The sequence below is a fragment of the Callospermophilus lateralis genome, chromosome 1, assembly GCF_048772815.1.
Source record: "Callospermophilus lateralis isolate mCalLat2 chromosome 1, mCalLat2.hap1, whole genome shotgun sequence".
Classification (NCBI taxonomy): domain Eukaryota; kingdom Metazoa; phylum Chordata; class Mammalia; order Rodentia; family Sciuridae; genus Callospermophilus; species Callospermophilus lateralis.
Genome location: NC_135305.1, coordinates 30,508,945 through 30,522,390, shown reverse-complemented (window position 1 = coordinate 30,522,390; position 13,446 = coordinate 30,508,945). Strand labels below are relative to the sequence as shown.

Sequence of the window (13,446 nt, the reverse complement as noted above, 5' to 3'; positions counted from 1 at the left end):
CATACTATTACCTCTATACTATCCTGACTCAAATACCAGTGGATCCACATGGTTCACTCTTTGTGACCTTATGGATGCTTTCTTTTGCATCCAGACTCACAGTATGTGTTTGTCTTTAAATGGACTGATCCTGACACTATAAAAACTACCCCGTGCACTCAGACCGTGCTACCCAGGGATGTAGAGACAGCTCTCTCTTACTTGAAATGCTCTGGCCAAAGAGTTAAGACAGCTAACTCTGGGAAATGGAACTTTACTCTAATATGTGTATGATCTCCTGATCTGCAGCCCCTCGAAGCTAAAATCCATAAGAATTCTATTGAAGTTTTTGGTTTTCTAGAAGCCACAAGGTACTGAGTGTTTTCACAAAGAACTCAGATTCTCCAACAAAAGGTAAAATATTTAAGCCATGTTTTTACCCCAATGGAAGGAACTCTCTTCCCTGAGAGAAAAGAGGACTTACTAGATCAAGAGACATTTTGGAGTGATGGCTCGGTTTTGCCATGGATGGATGTCATGGATGCCCAAAATGGATGGTTTTGCCATCTGGATCCCCTGTTTGGGGCTCATAACCAAACCATTCTATGAAGTTACACAGGGTCCCTTGAGTTGGATAGAAAACAAGAGATTTTTCTAAAACTTAAGGACTTACTATTATTCGTCCCAGCCATGGGAATTCCAGATTTAGACAAGCCATTTATCTTATATGTAGCTAAAAGACAAAGTGTGGCTCTGGGGTCCTCACTTAAAAACTTCAATGATCTTCCATGACCTGTGGCTTACTTTTCTAAATAAATTCCATATTATGCAGATGGCCTAGATGCCTGGGAGCTATAACTGCCATAGCCCTTCTGGTTGAGGAAGCTACTGAACTAACTTTAGGACATTCATTGGAGGTCCTAACCCCTCAAAATTAAAAGACATCAATGGTTAACTGGAGGACAAAGATCTGAATATCAAGGCCTCTTGCCTGAATTGCCAGAAATCACTGTCTAGTTCTGCCAAACTGAATTAGCAACTTTGTTCTTGATCCCAGAGGGAGAAAGAAATTTGCTTCATTCCTGTGTAGAAACTGCAAAACAGGTTTATTCTAGAAGACCTGTTCTTTAAAGACAGCCTCAAACTAACCCTGATGTACAATGGCTTATGATGGAAGCAGCTAGAAAAAAGAAGAAACCTGAAAAGCAGATTACAGAGTAGTCAGCCTCCAGGAAGTACCTGAAGCAAAGTCTCAAAATACCTCCGTGCCAAAGTCTGAAATAATACCCCTTAACCAAGCCTTATAACTGGGAAAAGATAACCAAGTTAACATATAAACAGACTCAAGATATGCTTTGTTAGTATCCATGCCCCTGCTACTATATGGAAAGAAAGGGGACTTTTAACAGGGAAAAACTCCCCAATCAAATGTGGGCCTGAAATGTTCTTTCTCCTAGAAGCAGTCTGGCTGCCTGCTCAGGGGGCTGTGATACCTTGCAGGTGACATCAAAAGGGCAGTTCTCCTATAATTTAAGGAAATTAATTGGCAGATCAAAATGCTAGACAGGTAGCACTCCAAGATGCTTTAGAAATGGCCCTGATGCCCCTGACTCCAAATTGAGTCCATTTTTTCCCCCAAATTGAGGAAGAACAGGCAAGCCAAGGAGGACATAAATCAATAGAAAGTGGCTAGTTGGGTGCAGGAGGGAAACCACAAAGTTTTACTGCCCCAGGCTGATCAGTGGAAATCTATGAAACGTATCCATGACTGTCATTTGGGGAGAAGTGTACTAACTATTTTAGTCATCTATGCCTTCAGGGAAAGGGGCCTGGAGTCTACTGTTGGAAAAAATCACAAAAGCTTGCCCCTCTGTCTTCATAATAACCTGGGGTGGGTGGGGTGGAGGGACACAGAGCCACCACTTTTACTTACCTCAATACAACAATGAGTCACATTCCCTGGAGAAAACTGGCAGCTGGACTCAAGTCATATATAAATCTCTTAGTTTTGCTAACACTTTTAATGGGCAGATAAAAGCATATCCCTCCAGACCTAGAAAAGTCCCAAATGTTAAGGCTTTGTTAAAGCAAATCATTCCTAGGTGTGAACATCTTTCATCACCTCAAAGTGATAATGGACTTTCTTTTGTCTCCCAGGTAACATGGGTGGGCTCATGAGCTGAAGGTATAATTTATTATGTTCTTACCTCCCATCATCCTCAGTCATCAGGAACAGCTGAAAGGGCTAATCTACACATTAAAACAACTCGGGCAAAATTGTGCCAAGAAACTTGAGAGCTTTGCTTAAGTCTGTCACCTGTTGCTTTGTTAAGAATTAAAATTGCTCCTAAGACTTTTCTCTAACTAAGCCTTTGTGAAATACTGTATGGCAGGTCTTCACTGCAGATCCAGGAAGAGATCCTAAGATATAAAAAAATATTAAATATGTAGTTAACTTAGGCCAACTACAAAAATCCTTAACATAATATGGTAACCAAATTGTTCTGGCTCCTGATAATGTCATTTATATCATAAAGTACAACCTGGGGACTACGCCTTCCTTAAGACCTGGAAGAGGGACTCTCCCTCAGATTAATTTTCCAAAATGAAAAAGTCTTTATCAAGTTATTTTAAGCACCCTTGTGGCAAATAAAAGACAAGGACATACTTCTAAGATTCATCTGTATAGGGGAACCTTATTTCATCCTGAGTCTTCTTAGAATCTGGAACCAATCAAAGACCCTGTTTCTTATTCCTATGAGCCTTTGGAAGACTTAAAGATGTTTCTCTAGAAAAAGAACAACAACAGCAGCAACAAAGAGCTAACCCTTTTTGAGGTTATGAGTCTTACCGGACATTAATACTCTATTTATATTTTTTTCTTGTTTTCTCTTTAGTTACAATTTTATTTACTAGACAAATAGCACCCTGCTTAGCTCTTTTGATTTATTCATTTGTGGGTTTTCTTTTGGGAACTATCCTCCTATTTTTATATATATTTATTTTTTAGTTGTAGTTTGGACACAATACTTTTATTTTACTTATTTATTTGTATGTGCTGCTGAGGATCAAACCAGGGCCTCGCACATGCTAGGCAAGCACTCTACCACTGAGTCACAACCCCAGTCCTATTCTCTTATTTTTAAATGCTTATCCTACTAATACTCAATTGTATCTAAGCTAAATCCTTATGTATACTATTACAGGATTACTATTACCTCCAGCACTAGGAATTTCTGTCCTCCTTGTTTGGGGAGGAACTCTTTATCTATCTCAACTTATGCCATATATAGGAGTTTGCTTAGGTCCCTCGTATTACTCAGGTTTTTTACTGTTTGTATTACTCAGATACTCAATTTAATATGTACATCCCCAGGAACTTCAATAAGATAATGTATACATAAAGTCAATATATATGCTGCTAATTTGTTTTATTCCCTTTTCCAGTGAAGAGTCAAACTCCTTCCTTGATTGGGCAGGAGGTGAAACCTGTGCCCCTATGGAAGTAGTGTGTGACGTGTGTGCTCCTGGTAACTCTGGCAGTGCTGCTTCATTGCCTTCCTGATGTGTGCTCACAGACCAGTGCCGTCTGATCCTGCCAGAGCTTTGATGATTTACCATACTCGTGGCTTTCTGGAGCCCCCTGGTGGAGGAAAATCCTTTTCTTCCTACCTCTTATACTAGGTATTGGGATATTGGTTTGCTGTTTCATATTATTGCTGTGCAAAGCTGCCTGTGCCTTCTTTTCCAGAACATCAAAAGTTGAGTCATCAGACAACAGAACCTGGCAATCCCAGGGTTAGATCAGTCAGGTTGAGACTTCTGATCCCTAGCTGGGCAGGGCCATCGCCCCTTGTCAGCTCGAAGAAATTTCAGAAGACGGATATTCAACCTTCATCTTCCCTTACGAATAAGGAATCAAAGTCTCATTTGGAGGAAATGAGGTAGGATAGAAGACAAAAGGGTAGGTAGAAAGGAGACATTTGGGGCCAAACAAGAGTGGCCATGATTTACCAGACTTAAAGTCCAGGTTTCCACATGCTTTGATCACAAACAGCCCTATTAAATCAATTGTCAGACCTTGTCCACAGGTCCATAAATAACCTCTCTTCTGAACTGGACCTAAAGAAAACATGTCTGGGAATTCTTTGGCTCGGCAAATAGATTTTTCTGTGATTTATACTTTTAGGATCTGATTACTTCATCCATGTGTCAATCTCTTGATAAAACCCTCAATGTGAGGCTGGGGTTGTGGCTCAGTGGTAGAGCACTCACCTCGCACATGCGGAGCCCTGGGTTCAATCCTCAGCACCACATAAAAATAAAGAAATAAAATAAAGGTATTGTGTTCAACTACAACTCAAAAATAGTTTTTTAAAAACCCTCAATGTTACACATGTAGCACTGTTTAGATCCATAAGCCAGGATGATGAGATCCCCACATGAGAAAATTGGTAAAGATTTTCATCAAAAACAAAGAAGACTTCAAAAAATACAACAAAAAAGACCTAAAAAAAATACAACCCCTAGGAGGTAACAGTTAACATGTCAAGTCACCAACATAAGAGAACTAAAAATACCCTCTTTGATCATGTCTCTCTGCTGAAGATTTTACACATATAAACATGCCTTGCTAAGGTTTAGCCAGCACATGCCTCTCCAAATCCTGCACTCCACCGTGTCTCTGAGTATGCACTTCTTGCTTTCTCTTCACAAAATCAGTCTGTGCCTCCCTTGGACCAGTCCTTACATTCCTTTCTGCAAAAATGTTCAGGACCTCGCCACCTGAGTTGAGATCTATCTCCTTTTGGGGGATGTCTCCAGGCCCCCAGTCCTGGTGACAGGTTCACTAAGCAGAGATACTACATTTAAGGTGGTAATTCAGGAAATTAGGAAAGGCCTAATAGTTTTCTGTTGTTGTATCATGTTTCTTTCTTTTTACTTTGTTTTGTTTTGCTTTTTGGTCAGCTGAAACTTGGAACCAAAGGTGGCCCACTATAAGAGCTTGTTAAAACATTCAGGACAGGATTCAGAGTCCAAGGGAGATCTGAACATTAGCTTGGGTTTGACTTATTCACACTAAGAGGGCCTTCCACCAATACCCTGAGCAACAATTTGTGAGGGGGAACCGTGTCATTGTTGAAGGACTCTGTGATCACTCTTCTCTCTAGGGCAGACCTAGCAACAGGAACTGCAGGAAATGAATTGGAAAACGTAAATGAAATTGGAGCAATTGAATCCCATAGTGACAGGAGCCAAATGGAGTCACTCAACCACCAAAGGCAAGATGGGCACGATTATCAGAACAGAGAGCAGATTCAAAGCAGCAATCAGAATAGTGTGGGTAGAAGAGAGCTAGGGTTTGGCGGAACTGGCTGGCCTGGGCATTCAGAGACAAGATGCAGGACCCCAAAGCAGACACTGAATGGAATGACATCTTAAGCAAAAAGGGCATCCTGCCCTCGAAGGCAAGCCTGAAAGGATTGGTCGAGGAAGCGCACCAATCCTCCAGCAGTCAGTGGTGAAAACATATGAAGACATGACTCTGGAGGAGCTGGAGGAGAATGAAGATGAATTCAACGAGGAGGATGAGGGGGCCATTGAGATGTTGAGGCAACAAAGACTGGCTGAGTGGAAAGTTACCCAGCTGAAGAACAAATTTGCAGAAGCTTTGGAGATCTCAGGCAAGGATTATGTTCAAGAAGTTACAAAAGCCAGTGAGGGCTTGTGGGTAGTCTTGCACTTTTACAAACAAGGGATTCCTCTCTGTGCCCTGATAAATCAACACCTGAGTGGACTTGCCAGGAAGTTTCCTGATGTCAAATTTGTCAAAGCCATTTCAACCACCTGCATACCCAACTATTCTGATAGGAACCTGCCCACAGTGTTTATTTACCTGGAAGGTGACATCAAGGCTCAGTTCATTGGTCCTCAGGTGTTTGGTGGCATGAAGCTGACGAGAGATGAGCTGAAGTGGAAACTGGAGTCTGGAGCAGTCAAGACAGACCTGGAGGAAAAACCCAGGAAGCCCATTGAAGACATGCTGCTGTCCTCGGTGCTCGATCCCCATGAGGAGGGACAGTGACTCTGAGAGAGACTAAAGCCGCAGCTGACATAATTTGCTGAACTTTCTTGATGTGACAAATCAACTGAGTTTTTTGTTGTTTTTTTTTAAAGAAAAAAGAGCTGGGCCTGGGCCTGGGCCTGGGCCTGTGGCGCCAGGTCCTAGGGCCGGAGGGGTGGCCTGAGCCAGGAGCTGGGGGAGGCTGGCGACCTGGGAGGCCCCTCTGAGAATGGAAGAAAGGAGAAGGAGCAAGCAGGAAGGAGCCTTTGGTTTTAAACGTTTTTATGAGTACATTTCCTATCGTGTACATTTTAGAAATAATCATTGCTGGGAATTCTATTCAATTTCTTGGAACTCTTTTTTAAAAAAAATTAATACTTTCTTTATAAAAAAAGTCAGGACTTGTTACTGGCATGACAGAGATGTCTGTTTTCCCACTTGCATTTTAAGTAAGCCATAAAGTTGTGTGTTCTCTATTTTTTGATGTGTAATTAGTAAAAGGGATGAGAGTTTTTTAAAAAATCGTGAATAAGTTATAGTGAAAAAAACACGAATTAAGTTTTATAGTTACATTAAATATTTTATAAACTAGCAACAGTTATCAACATATGAATGATCTTTACAGAAAAAACTTTGTTTTATCCTGCTGAGAAGAAACAGACAATTCTTGCAAAACATTGTTTTATCAAAGCAATAACTGATAGGTTTAATTTACTGTCATTTCTTCAAGTGTTTTTTTTTTTCCTAGTTAAAATAATGTTTACCTCAGTCTGTTGAGATAGGGAATCTTGATTACTGTAAAAGGCCATATTAAATTCTTTTTTGGAAGTAAAATTTAAGCAGTCACATAAAAAAAATAGTCTGACTCATGCACACCTACCACAATGCCTAATTGGTTATAGTGTTCCTAGAAGTGAAATAAGAAGCTTACTAAAGTCTGACTTGATCTGAATAAGCAGAAAAGCTCCAAGTCTTGTAAACAAAAGTGTCCAGATTGTGTGTCCATCAATGTGTCCATAAATGCAGAGTCATAACTTTTAATGCATTACTATTAGGATTGTAAACTGGTCTGACAGCTTTAGAAAACACTTTAGCATTATTATTTTAGTAATGTGATCATACGCATATTCTACCACCTGGCAGTTTCCTTCCAGGCGTATTCTGTAAAGTAACTCTCTCTTATGCCTCAGAAGACAGGCACAAGAATGCTTGGAACTGCAATATGCTACCCAAACATTCATCAACAGAAGCATATTTGTACAATGGAATATTAAGCCACAATGAAAAAATTAACTAGTTATTCACATCAATATGAGTAAATCTAAGACACAATGCTGAGTGCATGGATACATACAATCTAATTCTGATAGGAAAAATTAAGCATTCTATTGTTTCCAAATAGATTTCAGTTGGTAAAATCTCCAAAGAAAGTCTAGAGATTCTAAACATGTTTTTATACTGATGGGAAAGATGCCATTTAAAGCAGGAAACTGAGGAGTATAGATCAAAGAAGGGAAACTGTTGAAGTAACGTGTCCAGAATAAAGAAGGAAATGGACTTCAGAAAGTTACTTCTTTCTTTTATTGGAGAAGTGTTTTTATCCATATGTTTATTGTATGTTTTCATTGTTTAAAATATAATCACAAACCTGTAACCCACTTATTACAAACTTACAGGATAGTAGGAAATACAAAGGTAAAATTGTTTAATGAACAATTTGAGAAAGATGACCTATTACCCTCTAATACTTTAGTGTATATTCATCAAACAAGAAAATTCTAACCACAATCAAGGAAAAGTAACCACAATGCAATTATCAAAATCAGAAAGTTTATACTGATATTAACTCAGATGTTAATCTTAAATGGCAGATTAGATGTTAAATTAGATTTAGGTGTCAAATTAGATATTAATTCTGATGTTATTGATGATTTTTATTGAATCCTGAATTCAGATTTTGACAGTTGTTTCCATATGTTCTTGTATAGCAAAAAAAAAAGTTATGCTTTGGAATCACGTGTTGTATTTAGTGTCTTCCACTCTGGATCAACTCCTCAATCTTTCCATGTTATTTATGACCATGGCACTTTTTTTATTTGTTCTTTTTCGATATACATGACAGTAGAGTGTATTTTAACATATTATACACACATGTAGAATAATTTCCCATTTTTGTGGTGGTGCACGATGTGGAGTTTCACTGGTGGTGTATTCATTAAGAACATAGGAGAGTTGTGTCTGATTCATTCCATTGTCTTTCCTATTGCTATCCCTACCCTTCCCTTCATCCTCTTTTGCCTTCTATTCTTCCCTCCCCCCTCTTATTTCATATCAAAGAGAACATTTGACCTTTATGACTATAGCACTTTTTTTTTAGTTGTAGTTGGACACAAATACCTTTATTTTATTTATTTTTTTATGTGGTGCTGAGGATCAAACCCAGCATTTCATACATGCTAGGCAAGCGCTCTACCACTGAGCCCCAGCCCGGGACCATAGCACTTTTTAAATTACAGGGTTTTGTTTTGTTTTGTTTTTACTGTCCCTCAATTTACATCTGTATATCTGCAGATCTTGAAATTCAAGAAATGAATCATGGAAGAAATATCGTAAAAGTAATACAGTGTCCATTGCATTTCATCAGGTGGCATGTGATTCACATTTGTGTCATTGTTGATGATGTTTGTTCTAATGACTTGAAAATACCACTGAGGGGGGCATACTGACCATGCAAGACCATAATGCTTTTTCTTTCCTTGCTTCATTGTTAATAAGTATTTCATGGGTATATAATTTGAGATGGTGCATATATTCTATTTCTAACCAAACTTTCCATTTATTATTTAACTTTATCTGTACAGAATTGTGGTTTTGTAATTCATTCAATAGGTCTTAATCTATTACTACTGCAGTTTATTTAGATGCTCAAATTGTCCTAAATTTGGTTAGCATGAGCCCATCAAGTTAGTTTTTAAGAACTTTTCACATGCTCCCATCTCTCTTTGAGAACTTCTTTGCTTTCTGCCATAAGAAATTGTTGTCATACTCTTTTTGTTCTATCCCTGGACTCAGCTATCTTTCCAAAGCTTTTTTATAAATAAAAATGGCACGTAGAAACCACAATCTGGGTGCTATTCATGTTTATTGCTATTAAAGTGTCACTTCTCTCCTCTCCATCCTTGATAATACATTTATGTCTACATTGCTTTCTATGTATACTGAAAACCATGAGTTCACATATATATATATATCTCCAATTGCAATTCCACATCACAGATTACTCTCTTTTTATAATTGTTACCCATTCTCCAACAATAAGAACTCTGGCTCTCATTCCCTTTCTGCATCTCCTTATTTGCTCATTTCCCCCTGTGTGATCAGTCTCCTGTCCCAGTGATGCCACCCCTTGCCCAGCATGGGTACCTCCCTATCCAGACCTGGCACTGACTCAACCAAGATGACTTGGACAATCCCCTTAGATTGACTAAACTGTGGACATGCTTTTTCCTGATGATAGGCCCCTAACAAAAGCTCTCCCTTTTCTTAAAGCATTTATTTTAGAATGTTTAATTGTAAATTCATTCTCTGCCCTATTAAAATGCATGTAAATCTTCTCTCAACCTGTTGCCAATTTTACAACCTAGGGAATGTTTTTCTTAAAAGCCAGGAAACTATGTCGTGAAAATGTAAACATCATGGAAGGTAATATCTATCTCTATGTCCCAGGCTCTATGGGAGGTGGAATCAAAATGTGATGAGTGCCAAGCAAGCCAGACATATGGCCTATTTACAGAGAAAAATGCTTGAGAATCAGGAGTAACCAATGTGCTCAACACATCTACCCCCTATACTAGTCAGCTTTTGCATCACTGTGACCAATATATCTGACAAGAACATTTTAGTGTAATATAAGTTTATTATATTAAATCTGTCAAGATTTCAGAGGTTCAGTTCATGGTTGGCCCAAGGTGAAGCAGGCCATCATGGCAGAAGGATGTGGCAGAGGACATGGCTCAGGACATGGCAACCAGGAAGCAGAGGAGAGAGAGAGAGAGCTCTGTTCATTAGGGACAAAATATAAACCCCGAGACATACCCCCAGTGACCTACTTCCTCCAGCCACACCCTACATGCCTACAGTTAATTAATATCAGTGAATTAATCCACTGATATTGTTACCCATCTCGTACTCTAATCATCTCACCTCTGAACATTCTTGCATTGTCTTACGTGAACTTTTTTCTTTTTTAATTTAATTGATTTTATTTTTTAAATACAAGACAGCAGAATGCATTACAATTCTTATTATACATATAGAGCACAATTTTTCATATCTTTATATATAAAGTATGTTCATGCCAATTCATGTCTTTATACATGTACTTTTTTTTGCACTACGATTCTTATTACACATACATTCCACAGTTTTTCATATCTCTGTCTATAAAGTAGGTTGACATCCAATTCGTGTCTTTATACATGTTCTTTGGATAATGATGTCCATCACATTCCACCATCCTTGGTAATCCCCTGCCTCCTCATTTTTTTAATAAAGAAAAATGGTTTATTTTGACTCATAACTTTAGAGATTTCAGTTCATGATCACTAGCAGACTCATTGCTTTTAGGCCTCTGGTGGGGGTACCAGATGGCAATAGCAGGGAGCTCATAGTAGAGAAAATTACTCCCCGTATGGCCAGGAGCAAGACAGACAGAGGAAGGGGTCTGGTGTCCCACAATCCACTTCAAAGTCATGCCACCAATGGCCTAAGTACCTCCCACAGTGTCCCTCTTCATGAAGGTTCTGTCAGCCCCCAATAGTGCTACCCTGAGGACCAAGCCTTTATCACCTGGGCCTCTGAGGATATTCAACCTCCAAACCACAGCACCTGCTACAGACCAATACCTAAGGCCACAGCAGCTATGTGGTATGGGAGCCTTAGGTCCTGCTTCTGGAACCTGGCAATGTGGGTGATGATCAAAGAAATATGCATAAAACAGCAATGTGGCTCACAGGGCCCTCCTTCCACGAGATCTATTTACGCAGTCTGAGCTGTCTGCCGTTTTGTCTTACGTGAACTTTTGAGGGATACTTCATATCTAAACCATAATCGCCCCCCCCCACAACATGCTCAGTACTTTTCACTAGCTCACCTCAGTGCTTTAAAATGATAAGTATATACATTTTTTTGCCAATTTAAAAATAAATTCTAAAAAGTAAAACAACAGTATTTGGTGGGAGTACCAGGGATTGAACTCAGGGGCGCTCAACCACTGAGCCACATCCTCAGCCCTATTTTGTATTTTATTTAGAGACAGGATCTGAGTTGCTTAACACCTCACTTTTGCCGAGGTTGGCTTTGAACCTTCGATCCTCCTGCCTCAGCCTCCCAAGCTGCAGGGATTACAGGCATGCTCCCGGCAACAATAGTATTTTTAAAACTCCTTCCTTTGTTTCTGCAGAATTCAATCTCTCTTCCCTCTATTGCGCTAGTCTTCAAAAAAGTCTTCCTCCCCTGCTTAGCTTTATCCAATGCAGCTCTTGCCTTGATTCTGTTTTAGTCAGCTATTTAGCTGCTGTGACTAAAAGACCCAACCAGAACAACTGCAGAGAAGGAAAAATTTATTTGGGAGCTCACGGTTTAAGAGGTCTCAATCCATAGAGAGCATACTCCATTCCTTGGGGCTCAAGGTGAGGCAGGACATCATGGCAGAAGAGTGTGGCAGAGGTAAGCAGCTCACATAAGGATCAGAAAGCAGAGATTCCACTCTCCAGATACAAAATATCTACCCCAAAGCCACGCCCCCAATGCCCTACCCCCTCTAGCCACATGCCACCTGCCTTTAGTTACCACTCAATTAATCCCAGAAGGTAATTAATTCACTGATTGGGTTAAGTCTTTTATAACCCAATCATTTCTTCTCTGAACCTTCTTGCATTGTCTCACATGTGAGCTTTTGGGGGACAACCTCACATCTAAACCAAACTCTCTTCATTTAGAATGACATTTCCTTATTCTGCTTAAGCTCTAACACCCCCACACCAGGCCCTGGTGTATGCACGCCCTCCTCACCTGACTCTAGCTCTGATTCCCAGGCCAGACTACTGCTTTGCATGGACACCTTCCGGCTCTGACTTCTTGCTCTGGGCCACACTGCGTCCTCTATTCTCCCACCACAGACATCTGTCTTTCTCTACCAAAAATGTTTTTAGGACTGAATTGTTTGGAAATGGAAGAGCAAGAAAGAAAAGGTAAAGGAAAGAGGAAGCGTTTATTTATTTATTTTATTCCATTTATACCTGCCCTGAATGTACATCAGAATTATTCAGGAAGATTTTTAAAACGACTTATGCTTGTCTCTATCCCTAAGGATACATGACTGTCCCGCAGAGGTTCTGGGCCTCGTGCTTTTTGAAAGCTCCCCAGATGATGTTAATGTTCAGTGCGGGTTAAGAACCATTTCTTTATCAGAGGCAAAAAGGATCAGACTGTAGGTTGCAGGTAAATTAAGGACCTGGAGAGTGAAGAAAGTGTGAAAGCCTATAAGATGTCTTCAATTTTGTCCATTATGTAGAAAGTGGTTGAGAGTGATGGCAATCAAAATTGTCCATGAAATGGATAATTTACAAAATAATGCTTGTTGAGAAAGGGAGACAAAGCTTAATTTAAATACTGCCGATGACAGGGTGGTGTACATTGCCTACTTAAAGTTAAATGCTGCAGAACTTAGTAAATTTTCTCAAATGTTAAATTTTTATTTATTTATTATTTTTTACAATGTTTAATATATTTTTTAATTATAGGTGGATACAATATCTTTATTTTATTTTTATGTGGTGCTGAGGATCGAACCCAGTGCCTCACCCATGCTAGACAAGCCCTCTGCCTCTGAGCCACAACCTAGTCCTAAATTTTTATTTTTAAAGCAATATAAAGAAAAATGAAAAGAAGTCAAAAACAGGAAAATGAAATTGAGTTTGAATAATCTTCTTTTTCTCCCTTTGTATATTCTGTATTTAAGTTTGAAAATGAATGTTCATTATATTTAAAATTGAAAAAATGATGATTTTAGTTTTATTGAGGTAAAATATATTTTGTTTATATTTATATTATATTTATGTTTAATATTACAATATAAATATATATTATAATAACATAATATAATAATATAAATATAATATAACTATATTATTATATAGTTATATAATTATATTATTATAATATATATATTATCTATATCCCTAAGTATACAAGAAGATACATGACTGTCCCTATATATATATAATATTTATATTATATATAAAATATATAATATCAAATGCAAAATCAAATACACATTTAAATATACCCATCTTAACAAGTGTGGGCATATGCATACACCTGTGGTACCATCACTACAATCA

The 13,446-nt window shown here is 38.7% G+C and overlaps 1 pseudogene; it reads left to right on the top strand.

Annotated features, from left to right (window-relative positions):
- The first annotated feature begins 5,378 nt into the window (after positions 1-5,378).
- On the top strand, positions 5,379-6,080 carry LOC143397317 (phosducin-like protein 3 pseudogene; annotated as a pseudogene).
- Positions 6,081-13,446: the final 7,366 nt, after the last annotated feature.